We start from the raw sequence: 18,840 nt of genomic DNA, 5'->3' as shown, positions 1-18,840 counted from the left end.
CCCTGCCTCCTCCTCCTCCTCCTGAACTTCCAGCTCTCCGGCACCAGAGGAAGAAAAGATGGTGGGGCCGCCACGTCTAGGGACTCTGCCTTTTGTCCAGGTCCCTGCCTTGCCCCCTCCCCCACTCCCACATTTGTCCCCAGGTACCAACAAGGCCAACCCACTCTCAGAATTCCAGGATGGAAGGGGTCTCGGCCAGACTTCGTCACAACCCATCATTGTACGGAGAGAAAATGAAACCCAGAGGCTGTGATCTCCAGTGATGAGGCTTCTGCACTGCAGCCCATCGCCCCCCCCCCCTTCCCCATCCTCCTTTGAATCCAGGCAGAAGTTCTATAAAATAAGATCAAGAGGGGCAGCTTAAGTAAAACAGTCATGGAAGGAAGCCTAGGGGTGAGACAGAACAAGTCCCACCCCCCACCCCGAGAGCAGCTCACAAATGACCTGTAGTAAAATAGACGCCGAAAGCGAGGCCAGGGAAGAAGGGAACGAACGCAGCCTGACCACGAACAGCAAACACGGCGGCAATAACGAGGCTCAGAGTCAACTCTGGGCCTCCTGGCTGCCATTGCGATAAAGGAAACCATGCCCAGTGTTCTTGTTCTCATGGTTAAGGGAGGGCAAGAGGCAGACCAGGTCTTCCGGGAGAAATAAAGATCTTAAAACAGAGGCTACAAGAGACATTGTTGCCTGCGATTTGCTGTTGGGGGAGGAAGACTAGGGAACCAGCAGGGAGAGTCCTAAGACAGAGGAGAGCCAGTGTCCTCTTACGCAAGGTGCCCTGTGTGTGTTGTGCCTTGCTGATGAGAGACTGAAGGACATGAGGAGCGCAAGGACCAGAGGCCTAAAGGGATGTAGATATGTCCTCCGATCTGCCTGGGACCACAGTCCCTTTCTGTGGGGACAGCGCCCTCCTAATCTGAGATCAGAGCGCTTCCTGGGAGGCACATAAACTCATGCTGCCTCTGGCTCCCCCTCCCTCCCTCTCTTCCCCTCTCTTCCGACACGACACGACATGACAATCTAGTCCTGACAATCTAGTCTAGTCCGTGACAATCTAGCCCTCCCTGGAGGAGCTGCCCAACCCCTTCATTTACTGAAAATGAGGCTTTAAAAACACTTTGAAAAGGAACTTCTGCAAACATCTATGTTCTATTTTAAAAGCCCTTCGGAAGAGGTTAAGAGGCTTAATCTAAACGAAAGAAACCATGGCTTTGGGCTCAAATATACCTGGATTTGAATTCCAAACTCCACCATCCGCTATATGACAGTAGGACTTGACTTCTCTGAGCCTTAGTCTATCTGTAAAATGGGGCTACTTACAATGTGCATGAGTACGGTTATGGTTAGCAATGACGCAAGCGAAATGCCTAGCAAGAATCCAGCATACAGAAAGCATTCCACACACAGTGGACATTATTTACTAACCGAAATCTATTCTCGCTTTTAATCATATATATTAAACCTTTACCCCAGTCCAGAATCTAATCTGAAGTGTTATATAATAGCTGGTATCTCCAGGGTGCCTGACCACAGAATCATTTACACACACTTAGGTCTAATGGCCAAAATAAAGAAGGAAAAGGAAAAAAAAAAAATCACAAACCAATCATTGCCTACCAAACGGCAGAATTTCAGGACGTCACTTTGATCCGACAGAATGTCTTAAAAATGAACGTGTCCCAAGTAGGAGTTCCTGATGGGAATGTGACGCCTCTGAGGGCCTCCCTGCTCCCTCTCTGGCCCCAGCCACCATCTCTTCCTGGGGGCTGCAATAGTCTCAGCCCTACAACCTCGGCACAGCGGCCAGAGGATCCTTTTAGAGTGTGAGAGCTGGTCATGTCTCTCCTCCGCTCAAAACCTTTCCCGATGGTCCCATCTTGGAATAGAAGCTTTGGCTTCTCTTACTTACTCTGGCTGAGGCTGAGCCCTGCATCCCGCCCCACCCTCCACCTCTCTCTGACCTCACCTCTTGCTCCCCTCACGCATGGCTGTTCTGTCCACACTCGCACTCAGGGCCTTTGCACATGCTGTTCCCTCCCAGCTCTCTCCCCCCTGCAGGTCTTTACTCCAAGGTCACCTTCTCAGTGAACCTGCCTTGACCCCTTTATTTAAAATACAACTGGGGCATCTGGGTGGCTCAGTCGGTTAAGCGTCCGACTTTGGCTCAGGTCATGATCTCATGGTTTATGGGTTTGAGCCCTGCGTCGGGCTCTGTGCTGACAGAACCTGGAGCCTGTTTCAGATTCTGTGTCTCCCTCTCTCTCTCTCTCTCTCAAGAATAAACATTAAATTTCTTTTTAAATACAACCCTCCCTCCCCTCTTTTCTGTTCATGCTCTATTTTCTCCACAGTCCTTATGTGAAGACATTTATGCATTTACTTTGTTATCTTTGGAATAGAAGCTGCAGGGAGGTAAGGATATTTGTGCATTTTATTCTTTATCTAATTTGAAGCACCTAGACCAGTACACCTAGTACCTCATAGGCCCTCGATAAATATTTGCTGAATAAGAGTGTCTGCGTGCACTTGGGTTGAGGTCACCACCCAAGTGCAGGTTTCTGAGCAAATGAAAACAGGGGCAAAAAAAAAAAAAAAAAAAAAAAGCTCTATGGCACTTTGTTTGTATCATGACAGTCCTTTCTACACACGGTGTCTTCTTTAGGGGCTGGTCTCTTCTACTAGAATCATCTGAATCTTCAGTAGGTAGCAGGGACTGGAGTGCAACCCACTTAGTAACTGCATCTTCGGGGAAAGGATGAAAGCTGTTATTTAACTGGCATCTTGCCAGGCACCCAGGATTATTCTCTCAATTCACGCGTATGTGTCCCCCACAGGTTGGGGTGCGTTCCCTCCATTTTACCACCAGGGACGCTTAGGTTCCGGGGGCCAACTCACATGTATGAGAAAAGTGTGACAAAGTTAGGACTCAGGACTGGTTGCAGCTGCCCCTCCAAATCACATCCCCACACCAGAAAATCCAGTTCGTTGTCCCAACTACTCCTAATCCTGACAGCAGCCCCCGGGGAAAGATGAAGGAAACAGGACTATAGTTGATCCTCATTATCTGCGGATTCTGTATTTGCAAATTCACCTACTCGCTAAAAATGATTCGTAACACCCACAGTCAACACCCACAGTTCTTTTACGGGAGGGGTGGAAAATGTCAGTTTCCTTGATGGGTAACTTCCCAGCTGGGGTGGAAGGCAACCTTGACTTCTTATACTGCAAACAAGTGTCCTCTTTGTGCCACATTTTTCACATTTTGGGGCTTTTTGTTGGTGACTTTGCTGTTTAAAATGAAAACAGTGTAGTGCTGAAAAACCGTCTAGTGTTCCTGGGCACAAGAAGGCTGTGATGTGCCTTTTGGGAAAATACGTGTGTCAGATGAGCTTTGATCAGTATGAATTACAGCGCTGTCCGCATGAGTTCGATGCGCATGAAATCAACAGCTGACACTAAAGAAGGTGTCTTTAGACAGAAACACACACAAAATGAGGTTCAGTATTGATCTGTTGATGAAAACGGTGTGACCGGAGGCTCGCAGGAGCCTTGCCCTGTGTTCTCCCTCAGGAACAATGGTTCAGTATTCACTAATTCAGGGTTTGCAGCGGCTTCACAGAACATACTACTGCAAATAACAAGAGTTGACTATACTAAGCCCAGCCATCCAGTGCACAGTTCTGCACACAATAGGTCTAGCTGTGGCTATGCACAAGCATGTACATGCAGACCCACTCGTGTGTGTGTGTGCTCCGCTCCATGTACTAAACACTGCCATTAGCACCAGCACTGGCAGGTCCCCTCCGAGGGGTGTAATGACCGCATTCAGGAGCTCGGGAGGTAGAACCAGATGCTCCCGGATCCAAATCCCAGGGCAGCTGGGAGTTGTGTGCCTTCATGCTGGTCACACCCAACTTCCTTGTAGATGATACGGGAGGTTAATCAGTGTCCTGATAAAGAGAGGTTGTGCGGGACAACTGCCAAGCACATAAGCCACAGCTGGGATACAGTATCCAGCAGGCAGCAGGGCAGAGCCTTTTAAAGCCCATGTATTTGCCTAGGGCAGGTAAGGGGGCCCAGGAGAGCCACTTAGGGCCACCTCCTCCTGAGCAGACTGGCCTTCCTCCTCTTACAGACCTGGACATCATTCTGCCTAGTATGATCTCCAGGAGCATTTGTAGACTAGGAGTCTAGGAGTCAGAGGGTCAAAGCCAGAAGGTACCCAGGGGCAGGGGACTCCAGAGGTCCCAGACTGGCAGCCCAAAGGCCATATCATGCCTATAGACCACTTTCCCTCAGCCTGCACGTGTATGTATTTTAATGAGTCAACATTAATAAATCGAGACATTTCGTATTTTAAAAAATCCGGATCTCTGTCTTGTCTTATGCCACCCAAAAGATCTTGCCTCTCTGTGTCTGCATTCCTGCACGGCACTGACCGGCTGAGGCTGGGAGGTGGCTCCTTTTCGCTAGTGTTCGTATCAGTGCCCTTGTACTTACACCTGGACTGTTTTTTGCTTGTTAGCTGCCTAGCCCTGGAGTTTGGAACCTCTGGTCTAGTCCAATCTCACCTGACAGGATCTGAACTCAAGGGTGGGTGGTACTTCCCAAGCCCCCAGGTAAATCAGTGGTGGTGCTGGGACTTGAACCCTAGACCTGCAGCTCTGAATCCAGGGCATTGAGATGCCCAAGGAGGCTGGGGACGTGGAACGGGGAACTGGGGTGAGGGGGAAAGGAAAAGGCTGCTGGGGCCAGAGGGGTAAGGCAGAGAACACCAGCTCTGGCTGCAGTCGGCAGAAAATTCTCTTCTTCCCACCTGCTGGCAAACACTGACCTTCCCTACCCTGTAAGATAAACTCCTGCACGGGCTCTGTTGACACAGTGTTCTCAGGTGTCCCTCTACCTGTCCTGTCCCAGCCCCCAGCTCCCCCACCCCTGCCTCAAAGGCAAAGATTTTCATAATCATGGGGGGGGGGCGGGGGGGGGCATGCGGAGCCAGAGGTGGGTGGGGGGAGTGCTTTGTCCTAGGGCAAAACCTAGTTCTTAGCAAAGGACTGACCGCGAGCTTTAGCTTCCTTATCTGTAAAATGGGGGTTTCAACTGTGAAGATTTAATTAGATAACGCACAGGAAGAGTCTGGCGCGTACCTCCCAGTGGACATTCGCTTCTTTCCCCTATTTTATCAACCAAGGGCCTGGAGACAAGTGAATGATTCATTCCAAGAAGGTCACAAAATGAAAAGGGACTCCCTTAGCTCCCATGGGGTAATTTTAAAAGGTTAGATATAGTTACATTTGTGAAAATATTTATTATAGCTATAAAAGTAGCACACGCTTAAAAAAAAAAAACCCTCCAGTTTTGTTGTTCAAAGACGAGCCCCTGATTAGTTTCACTGCTGCTTCTTCCAGTCTTTTTCTTTTTGCTTTTTTCTTTAAAAAAAATTTTTTTTTTAACATTTATCTATTTTTGAGACAGAGAGAGAGCATGAACAGGGGAGGGTCAGAGAAAGAGGGAGACACAGAATCTGAAACAGGCTCCAGGCTCTGAGCTGTCAGCACAGAGCCCGACGCGGGGCTCGAACCCACAGACCGTGAGATCATGACCTGAACTGAAGTCGGAGGCTTAACCGACTGAGCCACCCAGGCGCCCCTCTTCCAGTCTTTTTCTAAGCAGAGGGGAAAAAAAGTCTTTTAGGGGAGGTGGGGGTTATTTTTATGTAGTTATAACCCTGGTGTGTATGCACCTTTGTATCTTTTAAAAATTTAACATAGCTTAAGAATTGCCTGTGCCATGGCATATTCTTAATAAAAACTTCTGTTTTTAAAATATTTTCTTTTTTTTAAAGTAATCTCTACACTCAACGTGGGGCTCAAACTCACAACCCTGAGATCAAGAGTCGCACGCTCCCCCCACTGAGCCTGCTGGGCGCCCCTATAAAGAGTATTTTATGGGCTGCATGATTTTCCATTTCATGGGTCATCATGGTTAACTTCTTCCCTTGTTGAATATTTAGTCTTTCTCACTACCAAAAAGAATGCTCCAACGGATACCTTTGTGCATAATTGTTTTTCTGTATTTTGAACTACCTCCTCAGGATAGATCCCCAGTGGTGGGTTTATAGCGTCAACGGATACGCTGCCAAACTGCTTTCCTAACGGGCTGAGTTACCAGATGATTCTCCCACCCATAACACATGCACATTGGCTGTGCTTCCCGTTTGACAAAACCACTGGCCCTGAGCTCTGTCTCCTAAAAGGCAAGGCGTTCAAGCTCAAACACGGGAATTATCCAGGGTGATTCTTCTGAGTCTCTTCGGCTTTGGGGCAAGTAGGGTCACCCCCAGTGGCAAGGGGGTGGGGTTAACTCCCGGAGAGATGTACCTCAAAAGTAGCCTAGCTCCAAGCAGGACTGAAAGCAAGTCCCCCAGAGCCTCTCCCATGTCCCAAGCACAGCACCCCTTACCCGTGTGGCAGCTCCGGCAGGCCCGTTTAGTCAGTGTCCACCTAGCACCTGCCTGCTGTGTGCTGGGTCCTTGAGTGGTCCCAGCACTCAGATCCTGTCGGTGAAGGGCTGGGCTCAGGAGGGAGTAAGTCCCTCTCCAGAACTCAGGAGGAGGTAGCTGTGAGCAGGGCTCTGAAGGATGAGCTGCCTGTGCAGGAGCACTCCGGATGCAGTGCGGGGTGGGGGCCAGCATTATGGAGGCGTGGAGGAGGTGGTGGTGAAGGAGGAGATAATGGTAGAGGAGGGGGAAGAGGAGGAGAGGGGAGAGGAGGAGGGAGATGGGAAGGAGGAAGAGGAGGAGAAGAGCTACAGGGGTAGGGGCCCAGGGGAGTAGAGAGGGAGGCTGGGTGCTGGGGGAGGGCCTTTCACACCTCTGGGTTCTGAGCAGAGGAATGACAAGGCTGGGATTATCTTATGGAAGCTAATACTGTACCAGCTCTGCGGGGAATGGGCTAGAAAGAGGAGGAGAGGCACCAGGAGACCCTAGATGGAAGCAGGGGAGAGGGAATGAGAGAGGCAAAGATGGCTTCCAGAGAAACTGAGGACAGAGGCTCCTCGAGGCCCAGAAGGGAGGGGCTGTGGGGAAGGAGGGCGAGGGGAGAAAAGTGATGGCGCCCAGGCATCTGGGAAGGTCAGGGGCGATAGACACTAATCCTGCCTACCCAGTGTTCGGTCTCCCCCTTAGTCACAGAACCCTGTTGTGGTTCCGGGGTGGTGGTACACCCAACTTAACCCGCACAAGCCTGGAGGGTGGCAGGGGCAGTTCTGGGAGCGGCAGCACCCGGCCTGGGCTTGCGAATGTGGCTGCGGTCGCTTAGCCCTCAAGGGCCCAGAGACAAGCAGGCATCATGCCTCCAGTGGCTCGGGTCTTCCCAGATGCCAGGAGCAGCGTGGACTCCGAATCGAGGCCTAGCAGACACGTGCTGAAGGAAGTCAGGCCAGGCCGCCAAATGGATGACCCAGAAGTCCTGAGAACCCCATGAGGTCGGTCAGTCTGGGTACAGGAAAAATGGCCCTGAGAGGGCTCCACGGTCCATCTCTCCTGGGACACAGCCTGGCACAGAGTCGGGAGCCAGGACATGCAGCTCTGCCACCGACTGAGTCACAAACCTAAGGGCACGGCTCTCTTGACCCCTTGGGACCTCAGTCTCCCCATCCACAAAATGGCGATAATACCCCCTCCCTGATGGAGCTGCTGTGATGTCCCAGGATCTGCCTTCCTTGTCGGCCTGCTTCCCATCACATCTTCTTCCTAACCATCTCCCCTGAGCTCACCCTGTGAGCTCATGCCTTCACTTATGCGGTGCCCTCTGCCTAGAAAACCCTTCCAAGCTCTCCGCCTACTTGTCTTCCAAGTTCAATTCAAGCATGGATGTCTGTGTGTAACTTCATGGGAGACAGGGTTCATGCTCCCTCCTGGGTGGTCCCTTGCACACGCTCCCTTCAGAGCCCTTCTTCCACCAACAGGACACAGGCTATTTGCACACATGGTCACCTGTGGACCACAATCTTCCGTTTTTTGAGGGTTTCTAAGAGCCCCCCCCCCCGGCCCAGCCACAGGCATCTGGCATAAGCAGCATGTGGGCTGCCGGCGAGTGGTCAGAGGGCTCTGGCACAAGAGGCGACGATGCCCTCAACCAGGCACCACTCAGCCCCGAGCAGAGCAGGAAAGGTCGCCCAGCACAGCTCCAGCCTGTACATGCCCACACCTGGCCCAGTGTGAGGTCAGCAAACCTTCCTCCTCCTCTGCCTCCCAAAGGCCTTTGGATGGCAACAGACGGTGCTAACACTGCTCTGTGTCCTTGGAGTTGGGACGGTCAGCTAGAGAACTCTACTGGCCTCTTGCTCACGAGCTGTGTCCACCTTAGAGACAGCTGAGGGATGCTCAGAATTACCTGACTTGCCTAGGGCCAAGGAACAGGAGGAATAAAGTACCGCACCGTGGGCCCTCTTCCTCTTGAGATCAGATGCCACACCCCATGGGATCTCAGGGACTGAGAAGCTGTTGAGATGTGTGACCTTTAAGAACCTCTAGGAGCCATCCTTCTGGATTCTCCATACAGTGCAGAAGACAAGAATCCTTCAGAAGTAGGGGACCCACAGGAAGCCAGTCTCCCTGTGAGCCTTTCTCTCTCTCTCTCTCTCACCCACATGTGCACATGCACACCGAGTCTGAAACCCCCACTGGGCCCTCTAGGGCAAGACACAAATTGGGAGAAAATATTGGCAGAATATGTATTTGACAAAGAACTTGCATCCAGAACGGATGAAGAACTCTCACAGCTCAGTAATAAGACCAACAACCAAATGATTAAATCTTTAACCGTGGGCCAAACGTCTGAACAGAAACTTCACCAAAGAAGATGCCCCGATGGCAGATAAGCACACAAAAAGATGTTCAACATCATTGGTCATTAGGAAAATGCAAATTAAATCCATAAAGAGAGACCACTGCACACCTGTTAGAATGGTTAACATTTAAAAGACTGATCATACCAGGGTGCCTGGGTGGCTCAGTTGGTTAAGTGTCCAACTTCGGCTCAGGTCATGATCTCACAGTTCATGGGGTCGAGCCCTGCGTCGGGCTCTGTGCCGACAGCTCAGAGCCTGGAGCCTGCTTCGGATTCTGTGTCTCCCTCTCTCTCTCTGCCCCTCCCCTGCTCACACTCTGTCTCTCCCTCTCTCTCAAAAATAAATAAACATTAAAAAAATTGTTTTTAAAGACTGATCATACCAAGTGCTGGTGAGAATGTGGAACTGGAACTTTCATACACTGATGGTGGGATTGTAAACCCAGAGTGGGGGTATAACCACTCTGGAAACACTTGGGAAGTTTCTTAAAGAGTTAAATATATATTTGCCAAACGATCCAGCCATTCTACTTCACTCCTAGGCATTATCCATACAAAGACTTACATGCAAATGTTCACAGCAGCTTTGTTTGTAATAGTAAAAAACTGGGGGAAAAAAACCAAACAATTGTCCATCAGCAGATGAAGGGATACACTAATCGTGTTTTTTCCTTTATCCATATACTTGAATACTACTCAGCAATAAAAAGGAATATACTGATAGGCAAAACATCATGAATCCTAAAATAATTATGCTGAGTGAAAAAGTCAGACCCCTCCCCCCCCAAAATCACATACTGGATGATCCCATTTATATAAAATTCTAGAAAATGCAAAGTCATCTATAGTGATAGAAAGCATATCAGGGGTTGTTGGGGGATGGGGGAGGCATGAGAGGGAGGAATATTACAAAGGGGCAGGAGGAACCTTTTCAGGATGATGGGTTTATTCATTATGTTAATTGCGATGATGATTTTAGGGGTTACACGATGTCAAAACCTACCAAATTGTAGACTTTAAATACATGCAGTTTGGGGCTCTGTGCTGACAGCTCAGAGCCTGGAGCCTCCTTCAGATTCTGTGTCTCCCCCTCTCTCTGCCCCTCCCCTGCTCATGCTCTGTCTCTCAATAATAAATAAATGTTAAAAAAAATTTTTTTAAATATGTGCGGTTCGTTGCATGCTGCCTTCAATAAAGTTGGAAGAAGGAGAGAGGGGAAGGGGCCGGGGAAAGAGGAGGAGCACACGGGAGTCTTTCTTAGGATGCCAGGCACACGCACGGACACACACACGCAGACACTGAGTATGAAACTGCCGCTTGGCCTCTAAGAGTCTCTCAACCCAGGATTCCATCTAAAAGCTACTTGTCATCTGCTCAATGCTTTTCCAGAGTCCTCCCCGTGCGCCTGGCTTGAGCTGGGCACCGGGGGTTCAGAGATGAAGCAAACCCAGTACTTGCTCTAGGAAGTTCATTCTTTGCTCGAGGAAGTCCATTCTGGAGCAGATTTCCCAGAATTCAACCCACACACTTAGCCACACGCCTCAAGCACACCAGCCGGGTTCCCTTCACACCTCCCCTGAGGTCTTTCTCTGCTCTAGGCTTCCTCCAGAAGCAGAGGCCAGCTTTTCCTCTGTGCTGGCCAGGCGGCAGGGCTGTCTGTGGAGACACCGCTCGCTGTCTGGACCTCAGCACAGCCCAAGCAGAAAGCGGCGGACCTGGGCTGCAGGGCTGGCGTGACTTCCGCAGAACGGTACCTGCCCCTCCCTCTGAGGGGCTGCCAAGAAGCGTCTCCTGACGCCTGTCTCTCTAGGGTGGCTTCTGTGCCAGGCCTCACAGGCCGTCAGCCAAGTCCCCTCCTTCTGAGGCTGCAGAGCAAGCTTCCAGAGACCCTGTGGCTGGGAGGCCCGGCCAGCGCCAGCTTCAAGGGGGCAGTCTGGAGGCCTCAGGCCCTAGAGACGCGATCCTGACAGAGCTGCTGAAAGGGACACAGTTATGGCCTTTGAAGCTGTGGGCCCAGAAGCAGATCGCAAACCGCCAGAGTTAAGGACGCCATATGCCCTGACCCAGGCCTGCTGTTCCAGCCTTGTTTCCCTTCTTTGCCCTCACTCTGGAACTTTACATGAGAGGCGCAGAGGGACCGCCTGCCTGCCGCAGACACATTTTAATATGCGCACTTGAAAATGTTGCCTGGTTGGCCACATTTTGAAAACAAGGGAGATCACAAACATCCCATTTCTAGCTTATAAATCAGAAGGCCTGCAAACACCAGACCCACTCTCTTGCCTGGGAAGGGTGGCAGGAGCAGGCCAGCAGCCACCCTCTTCCAAACAAGCACTTTCCAGTTTGCTGCAGTCCCCGAACAGCCCAACGGACCTGTTTTGCCTCTGTCGATAACTGCCTTCGAGGCCCCTTGCCTCACACATTTGATTCTGGCATACAGACCTCCTAATGACCTGATGAGGTAGACGGCATCATGTCCCCATTTCACAGGATAGGAAACAGAGCAGCGTGGCTCCAAAGCCAAACACAAGAACACTGGTCGGTGACTAAACGAGTGAACCACGGACCGTACTCTTTTTAATAAAGCCAAATGTATTTACTTTGAAGGCATACCTTTTTTTCCCCCCCGATATTATATAGTCTCCTTACTCTGGGGACAGAGGTGTGAAAATGCTCCTCCTCCTTTCACTCTACGGCAGCGATAGTAAACAGCAATCTCTTTAAGTGTCACTTGAACGGCCTTATCGGGCAAAATAAAAAGTTGGCAAACCTAGGATGGATTGCCAAATGCACTGATCTTTGAAATCTAAGTGTGAGAAGCACTGCTCTGCTATATAGCCTGCTTCTGCCATTTCTCCTGGTTCAAAAAAAAAAAAAAAAGAAGAAGAAGAAGAAGAAAAAGCAAAAAACCCACCTCTATCGGCATCTCATCCTATCTTTGAAGAGTTGGCTTTTGAACTGAGCATTCCCCAAACCTTCTCTGTCCAGCAAACCCACAGAGCATTTGTTCATGCCTCTTGTTATATTTATCTCATTCTTCCTCAAGTTACGGTTATCTATATCCTACCCACTCTTGCACCCCCTAAAGCAGTGACAGAACAGAAGAAACTGCTGAATTGTTGGCCAGTCAGCGCTTCAAGAGAACCCCACCTCTGCCTGGCATGTTGTAGGTGGGGAAGAGCAAAGGGCCTGGCCTCAGGCCACCCAGGGAGTTGACAGCAGAGCCGAGGTGAGGACGGGAGTCTCCCGATGCCTCGGTGCTGGCTTTCTTTCCACTTCTTTCCACTTCACCAGGCTGCTTCCCAGAAATTCCCTTCTGCTTGGCTCAGCACCTCAATTCAGAGGACAGTGCTGAGCATGTGACAAACACTTCATGAATCTCTGTCCATTAGGAGGTGCAAAGCAGCCAGGAGAGCACAGGCCTCCTCCTCTCCAAGGGCTCTCAGCTCTAGCTTCATATCACCTGCATCAAGCCTTCACTCAGCGTGAGCTGCCCATCAGATGAAGAAATGGCCCTCCGGCCCCTGGTGACCTGGATGTAGAAAGACCCCATATGGCTCAGGAATACAGTCCCAATTAGGCCAGAGTTATGATCCCAGCCCTGCTGAGTAACCTTGGGGAAATGCCTTCACCTCTCCAGGTGTCAGGTGCTCCAGACAGGTGGAAGGCTGAGAATAGATATGAAGAATTCCCCAAGCCTACTGGCTTGGTTATTCAGCACTAGACAGGCTTTCCAAGAGGAATTTCAGAGTCCTTTCTCTAGAGTGTCTTAAGGACAGGAAAGGTTCTCGTCCACCTGGGACAAATGGATTATTCCATTAGAGCTGTGCCAGAGTGAGCTTGAATGGCTCCCCCCTGCCCCCAGACTCTGTGGCCACTTTTTGTGTTGCTGGGGTCAAAAGCCAACATATCTTTTTCTTTTTTTATGTTTTATTTATTTTTGAGAGCAAGAGAGACAGAGCATGAGCAGGGAGGGGCAGAGAGAGAGAGAGAGAGAGAGAGAGAGAGAGAGAGACAGAATCCCAAGCAGGCTCCAAGCTGTCAGCACAGAGCCTGATGAGGGGCTCGAACTCACAGACTGCGAGATCATGGCCCGAGCTGCAGTCGGATGCTTAACTGACTGAGTCACCCAGGCGCCCCAAAAGCCAACATATCTTTAAAGCAGTTTGGAACTGCCCTAAGCTGGATGGATGAGGATGATGCTGATTCACAAACTCAATTCAGAAAACAAGGACACGACAATGGCATCATCTCTGTAAAGCCTTCCTGATCCACTGAACAGGAAAGATCATCTCCCCTCTCCGACACCCCACTATATACCATTATCAGTCCACAACCCAGCTCCTAGACGGTTTATCACACCTACATGTTTAGATGTTTGTCTCCTACTTAGACATCGGTTTCTTGAAATGAGGGATCACCTCTTCCTCTTTCCTGTACCCCATGCACTTAGCCCAGGGCCTGGCTAAGAAACCATAAACGAACGCTGAGCCATGTTTAGCTAGACAAGGAAGCCCTCCCACCTCTATTCTAGGACAAGGTGGCATTTAGTTCTTTTAGAGCCCACAGATGCATCCAGTCCATCTGCAGGATGGAAACGCCGATTTTCAGAGGGACACTGGCTTCCCCAAAGTTATTCAGTTAACGAGAGGGCTCAGACTCGAAGCAACCCTTTTGACTCTCAGTACGGTGTGCTTCCAGCTCTTTCTCAGCCTCTCCAACACATTAGCTGTGTAACTCTGGGCAAGGCTCTTTGTCTCTCTGCCCTGGCTTTCTCTTTGTGAAATGGGTAAAAACCATAATGGGATTGTCTCAGGGATAAAACAGAGCACAGCACACAGGGAGCACTCAAAAAGCGTGTCTGTTGTGACTGTCATTCATGATCAGCCCTTCTCCTCAGGGAAAGGGCACCCACCACCCATCAGCAGAGCAGGGCTCAAGGTGAAAGGAAGTCTTCCCAGCCCCGACCTATACACAAGTTCAAGCAGCAAGTTCCCTGCAGTCATCAGTTTGGGGAAGGGCCTGATCTCCGCCCAAGAGCACACACAACTCACAGGGATGGCGGCAAGGTATGTATGCGGAGGCAGCGAAACCTTTGGAAGAGCATGCTCTTCCGGGTCAGACAGACCTGGTGTCAGGTAACAGGCTGCCCTTCCTGGCTGTGCCATCTTGGCAGCCACTCTCTCTAAGCCTTGGGCTCCTCGTCCTTCAAATAGGTATAATTTGTTATGAGGATCACCTGAGGTAGGTAATGGCCTGGTACTCCATAGATGATACTAAGAGTAATAATACTTGTCCCATTTTTATTTAACCAAATGCACGCGATAAAATGTCCAAACCAGAAAGGGCCTTAAGGATCCAGGAGCCCAGTCCTGTCACGTTATAGCCGGGGACCCAGAGGTCGTGGTTGGCCAAGGTCACACAATGGGGCGGTGGTGGAGTGAGAGCCAGGGCTGGGGTCTCCGGATTTTCTACCGCATGTCTATTTTGGCCCACTCGATTCGCCTCATCTGTTCCTCCCATCCCTCCCGCCCCCCCACCCCCTAGCACAGCGAGGGAAGAGTCACGTTCTTTCCAACCCTCTTCCTTTTACACTCATCTGAAACCAGCCAGCGCTATCTGTTTGCCAACGTCACAGTTCTCCCCGGCACACGGGGCCCCTTCCAGCCTTGAGGAGAAGGTAAAACAATTGCTGGCTACTGGCAATAGCAATAATAACAGTATTAGTAATTAACAGTGATAATAATGGCAACCAACAACCTGCACAGTGCCCTGTGCTTAACAGTGTTTTTCCTATAAACGTCAGCACATTCCACAGTTTCTCCCTAACCTCGTTGGCTTAGGGGCATAACTGCCTCAAACTTATTCAACACTTCCTGAGCACCTACTTTGTACCTAGCCACAGGCTAGAGGTTAGAGAGGACAAAGATGAGGCCTCTGTTGGGAGGAGTTCACGATCTAACGGGGATTTAGGGCAGGTGGGGACATAACTTCACTTGGCCCAAATGATGCAGCCACAAAATGCCCTGCCCCAGCCTATGGGGAGCCTTCTTTATCACACTGCCAAGGGGCACAGTGTATCTGTGGAATAAATGGGAGCAAGAAAGGGTGAGGCCTAGGCTGGAAAGGACAGCAGGAGGAAAAACAAAGAATAGAAAGTCCAGACACCAAACACTCGATTGCCTGTCTCAGAGAGGTTCTAGTGGGAGACTCCAGGCAGGGCAAGAGAGCAGCAATAGGACCCGTATGGAATCAGGAGGCCTCGGCCCCTGACCCCTGCCAGCACACAAGATTCTGATGCTTCTTGTCCCTTAGGGACTTTGGCCTCAGATGCCAAGATTTTCCAAACCCAGTGCTGGGGTATATATGCCTCCTTGGGACCATCATTCGCTAGAATGATGTCACAGCCCTTGCAGTGGAAATGTTTATACCTCCTGGTTGCTTCCTAGGCCCTCAGCCCAACACACTCCAGCATTCATTATCCCCTGGCAGGGACGCCATCCGCAGGGATGTGGAAGAGATTGGCAGGGTGGGGGAGGGGGAGAGAAGAGGCTAAAAGCAGCCACCCCTCCCCTCTTCCTCCAGTCTATCTCTCAAGTCCTGAGTCCCTGAAAACCTACTACGTGCCAGGCACAGGCACTATTTTAGGTGCTTTCATATACATCTCATTTCATCATCCCATCGACCTACTCAGGCATGTATGCCTCTTCCCAGATGTGCAGATGAGGAAACTGAAGCTTGGGGGTGGGAAATAACTCGAGGAAGGTCACCCCAGTGACAGCGTAGGGATATCAATATAGGACTGTCTGATGCCTCCGGTTCCACGAGGCTCACAAGGTCATGTTTCACTGGAGAAGTCCACAGTTGAAAGAGACCAATTGAGGAAACCCCAATTATTTCATAAACCCAAGTTGAAATTCTGGGTTGCTCTGGTAGGGAGATCCCTGACATGTCAGAGCTACCTGAGTGGCACGTGACAACCACACAGACCATCTAATCCAACTCCTGCGTTTAACAGATGAACAGACAGACACCCACGCCTAAAGAATTTTAAGATGGCTACTGGTGGCCTACTAGCAAGCTAAGGGACTACAACCCGAATCTCTGGCACTTTCCCTACACCACCCTGCCTGCAGAGATCATCTTTTCCTGATAAGCTCCTGCAGCCCATCCCACACCGCCAGATGGGCAGAGAAGGCAGAGGAAACAGGCAGCTGTGTGACCAGGCCTCTCCTCAGTCTGTCTGCAGGGTTGAGGAAGAGAATCTGGGGCTTACCAGGCTAGTAGGTGTTCTGCTGAGCGGAAGGAGAGAGCATCCTACCCCATGGAGGGTCCAGAGAGACAGACTCAGATCTCCTGCTTCAGGGGTCATGGGCATGTTTTCCAGACCTCCTGCAGGGCCCTGCCGCTTCTCAGGGGGGAATGTGGTAAAGAAGCAGTCGTTGGCACTTGACCTTGGGTTGGGTGTGGGGTTCCACCCGTCTCCCACCCCTAGGTACCCTTGCTCCTCCTCAAAAAAGGAAAGGGGCTTAAATATTTGCCAAATGCTGAAAGAGGAAGACATTTAGGAACGGGGCGGTCCCTAGACCTCTCCTAATCGCCCACCTTGGGCATCTTCCCCGCTGCAACCAGCATCCTGTAATTAGTGATTTTCACGGGTTTGGGGCGGGGTGGTGGTGGGGGGAAATGAAGGGAGGGTAAGAATGAGTCACAGTTAACCCCTCCTCGGCCGATGCCCTCTGAGGGATTCTACCGCAGCGGGCGGTCGCCAGCGGCCCCCGCCCGCCCGCCGGGTGCAGCGAAGGGCCCCCTCCGGGCTCGGCCGCGGCCTCCTCACCTGAGTCCGCTGGCGCTCCGCAGCCCCCGCCGGCTCGCACCGCTCCGGCCCCGCTTGGCGCAGCGCCTCTGCAGTCGCGGCTGCAGCTGTCTGGCCCGGTTCAGCAACCTGCGGCGGAGGGGGGAAAACGCACAGACAGGGGCGGGTGAACGCGGGCGGGGACACCCGAGCCCCCCGCAGCTGACAGCTGGGCCGCCGCAGCCAGAAAGCCTGGAGGGCAGGCTGCCTGCCGGGCGCTCGGTCCTGTCTGCTCCCCGGCGCGGCCCGCGCCTCCCCTCCCCCCACCCGCACTCGGCACTCGGTGGGAGCAGCTGGGCGGTGGGCCCCGAGGTCCCCGGGGTCGCTGTCATCACCTGCCGAGGCTTCCATGGCTTCGGCTGCCCTGCCCAGGCCGCCGACCTGCTCTCCGGAGCCCCTGCTGGAGGCGGCTCGCCAGGGCTGGGGCTGCCGGGAGGGAGGAAAGGGGAGGGTGAGGTGGATGGAAGGGACCAGCCAGTGGGCGGCTCGCTGGCAGCTGCGTAAGCGGCCCGTCTTCACTTTCCTTCTTAAAGAGATAGTTTGCATCTTGCCTCAGAGGGTGCGGGAGTGGGGGCGCGAGCACGCACGGGGTGGGGTCCTGTCCCACCTGCTGTGTACAGCCAGCCTGTGTTTAGAGTTGGGCATTGCGGCCGAGAGGAAAGCACATTGTCTGTCCACTGACAGGCTGTGTGATCCTGGGCAAGTCCCTGCACGTCCCTGGTCCTCAGTTTCCTCACCTGCAACATGGATTGATGATACCGATCTCACTTCCTGGCACGCTGCCGGCTTATGCTAAATAGTAATGGCATCTGGATTCCATTCGGAACATTTTTCACTCCCTCATTTTTCACATCTGAGTACCAGGTTGCTTATTTAATGCGAACAGCATTTGGGCTAGGAAGAAAAATGATGGCAAGAATCTTAAGTATCTGAAAAGTCACGTTTGTCTTTGAAGTATTAAGATGGTGAATCTTTGAAAACATGGAAAGATCATCACAACCTAAATTAAACGTTCATTGTACACCTTGTCCCTCTGTGTTCCATCTGCTATTGTAAGGGAGACAAGGGGACCACAGGAGACAAAGGGACCTTGAGCACCCTACATGACATAGTGATTTCCTCCTCTCCTACTCCCTTTGCCCTAGTTTTGCTGTATTTCCAGCTAACATATTGTATACATACCATTTGTCATTGTCACCCCCACTAGAACGTACGTGCCATGATGCAAGGAACCCTGCTATATTCCCAGTGCCTAAAGTAGTGCCTAACACATAATCAGGTGCTCAGTAAATATGGACTAAATGAGAGAGAGAGCAAGCATACATTGTGCCAGGGCCCCGTCTTCCCTAAGAACACTGGGCCTGTTGCCATCCTGGTCTCCTAAAACTCTTTTATCCTTAAATCTCTGTCTACTCTTGGTGAGGCTGAACTTGGTACCCTCTACCTAAGCTGATGGAGAAGCATTTGTATAGTGATTTTACCAATTTTATATCATGACTCTGCAGGAATGGCCTGGTGAGAAATAGTTAATATTTATAATGTACATGAAAAAAACAGTTGCTTTAAATTTAGTGTTACTTTTCAAAGTTAAACCTTTTTCTGGAGCTCATATTTGGGGTAAATCCACCACTCTATAACAATGCCCATAATTTTGAAACATATGCCTATAAATTTTTTTGGCTCTATTTCCCCCTCTATTCCATTAAATTGAATTTTCCTATCAGATGGCCACCATTATGTTATGCTTTGTGGAAAAATATGGCAGAGCAATTGTAGCAGGAATAGGAAATTGTAGTTGAAAAAGCCATGTGAAATAAGGTCTGCTGTCCAAACAAAACAAAAACAAAAACAAAAACAAAAAACTAATGCTGTATTAGCAAGTTAATGCATAAGTTTTATCTGCCCTAAGGCCCACTTTAATTATGTAAGTGACTTCTTTACATTTAAAGCAAAACCAAAGAAAGCCATGCAATTAGTTTGCTTGTCAAGAGATAATTTCTAAGATCCTTATTAAAAAATTATTGTCTGTCCCCATGTTTTTTGTTTGTTTTGTGTGGGGTTTTCGGTGGGGGGAGGTGGTGGCTTGGTACTTAGAAGACTACATTTCCCAGAAACCTCCACAAGGAACTT

At 50.7% G+C, this 18,840-nt stretch overlaps 1 protein-coding gene across 6 annotated transcripts in view; it reads right to left on the bottom strand.

Annotated features, from left to right (window-relative positions):
• The window catches only part of SNPH (syntaphilin), a 35,992-nt gene extending 18,787 nt beyond the window's left edge, over window positions 1-17,205 (bottom strand). For 5 of the 6 annotated variants that reach the window (XM_023251375.2, XM_023251376.2, XM_045053791.1 and 2 more), the window contains exons 1-2: window positions 17,046-17,205; window positions 16,693-16,800 (exon numbers count right to left, since the gene is read on the bottom strand). The gene's annotated coding sequence lies outside the window, so the exon portion shown is untranslated. Of the gene's footprint in view, window positions 1-16,131; window positions 16,655-16,692; window positions 16,801-17,045 lie in introns of those variants that run through there. The other variant, XM_023251378.2, reaches the window with a different exon arrangement.
• Between the last annotated feature and the right edge of the window lie 1,635 nt (window positions 17,206-18,840).

Source organism: Felis catus, chromosome A3 (genome assembly GCF_018350175.1).
Source record: "Felis catus isolate Fca126 chromosome A3, F.catus_Fca126_mat1.0, whole genome shotgun sequence".
Lineage (NCBI taxonomy): Eukaryota > Metazoa > Chordata > Mammalia > Carnivora > Felidae > Felis > Felis catus.
Note: the sequence above shows the minus strand (reverse complement) of the source record. Positions and strands in the feature narration are given on the sequence as shown.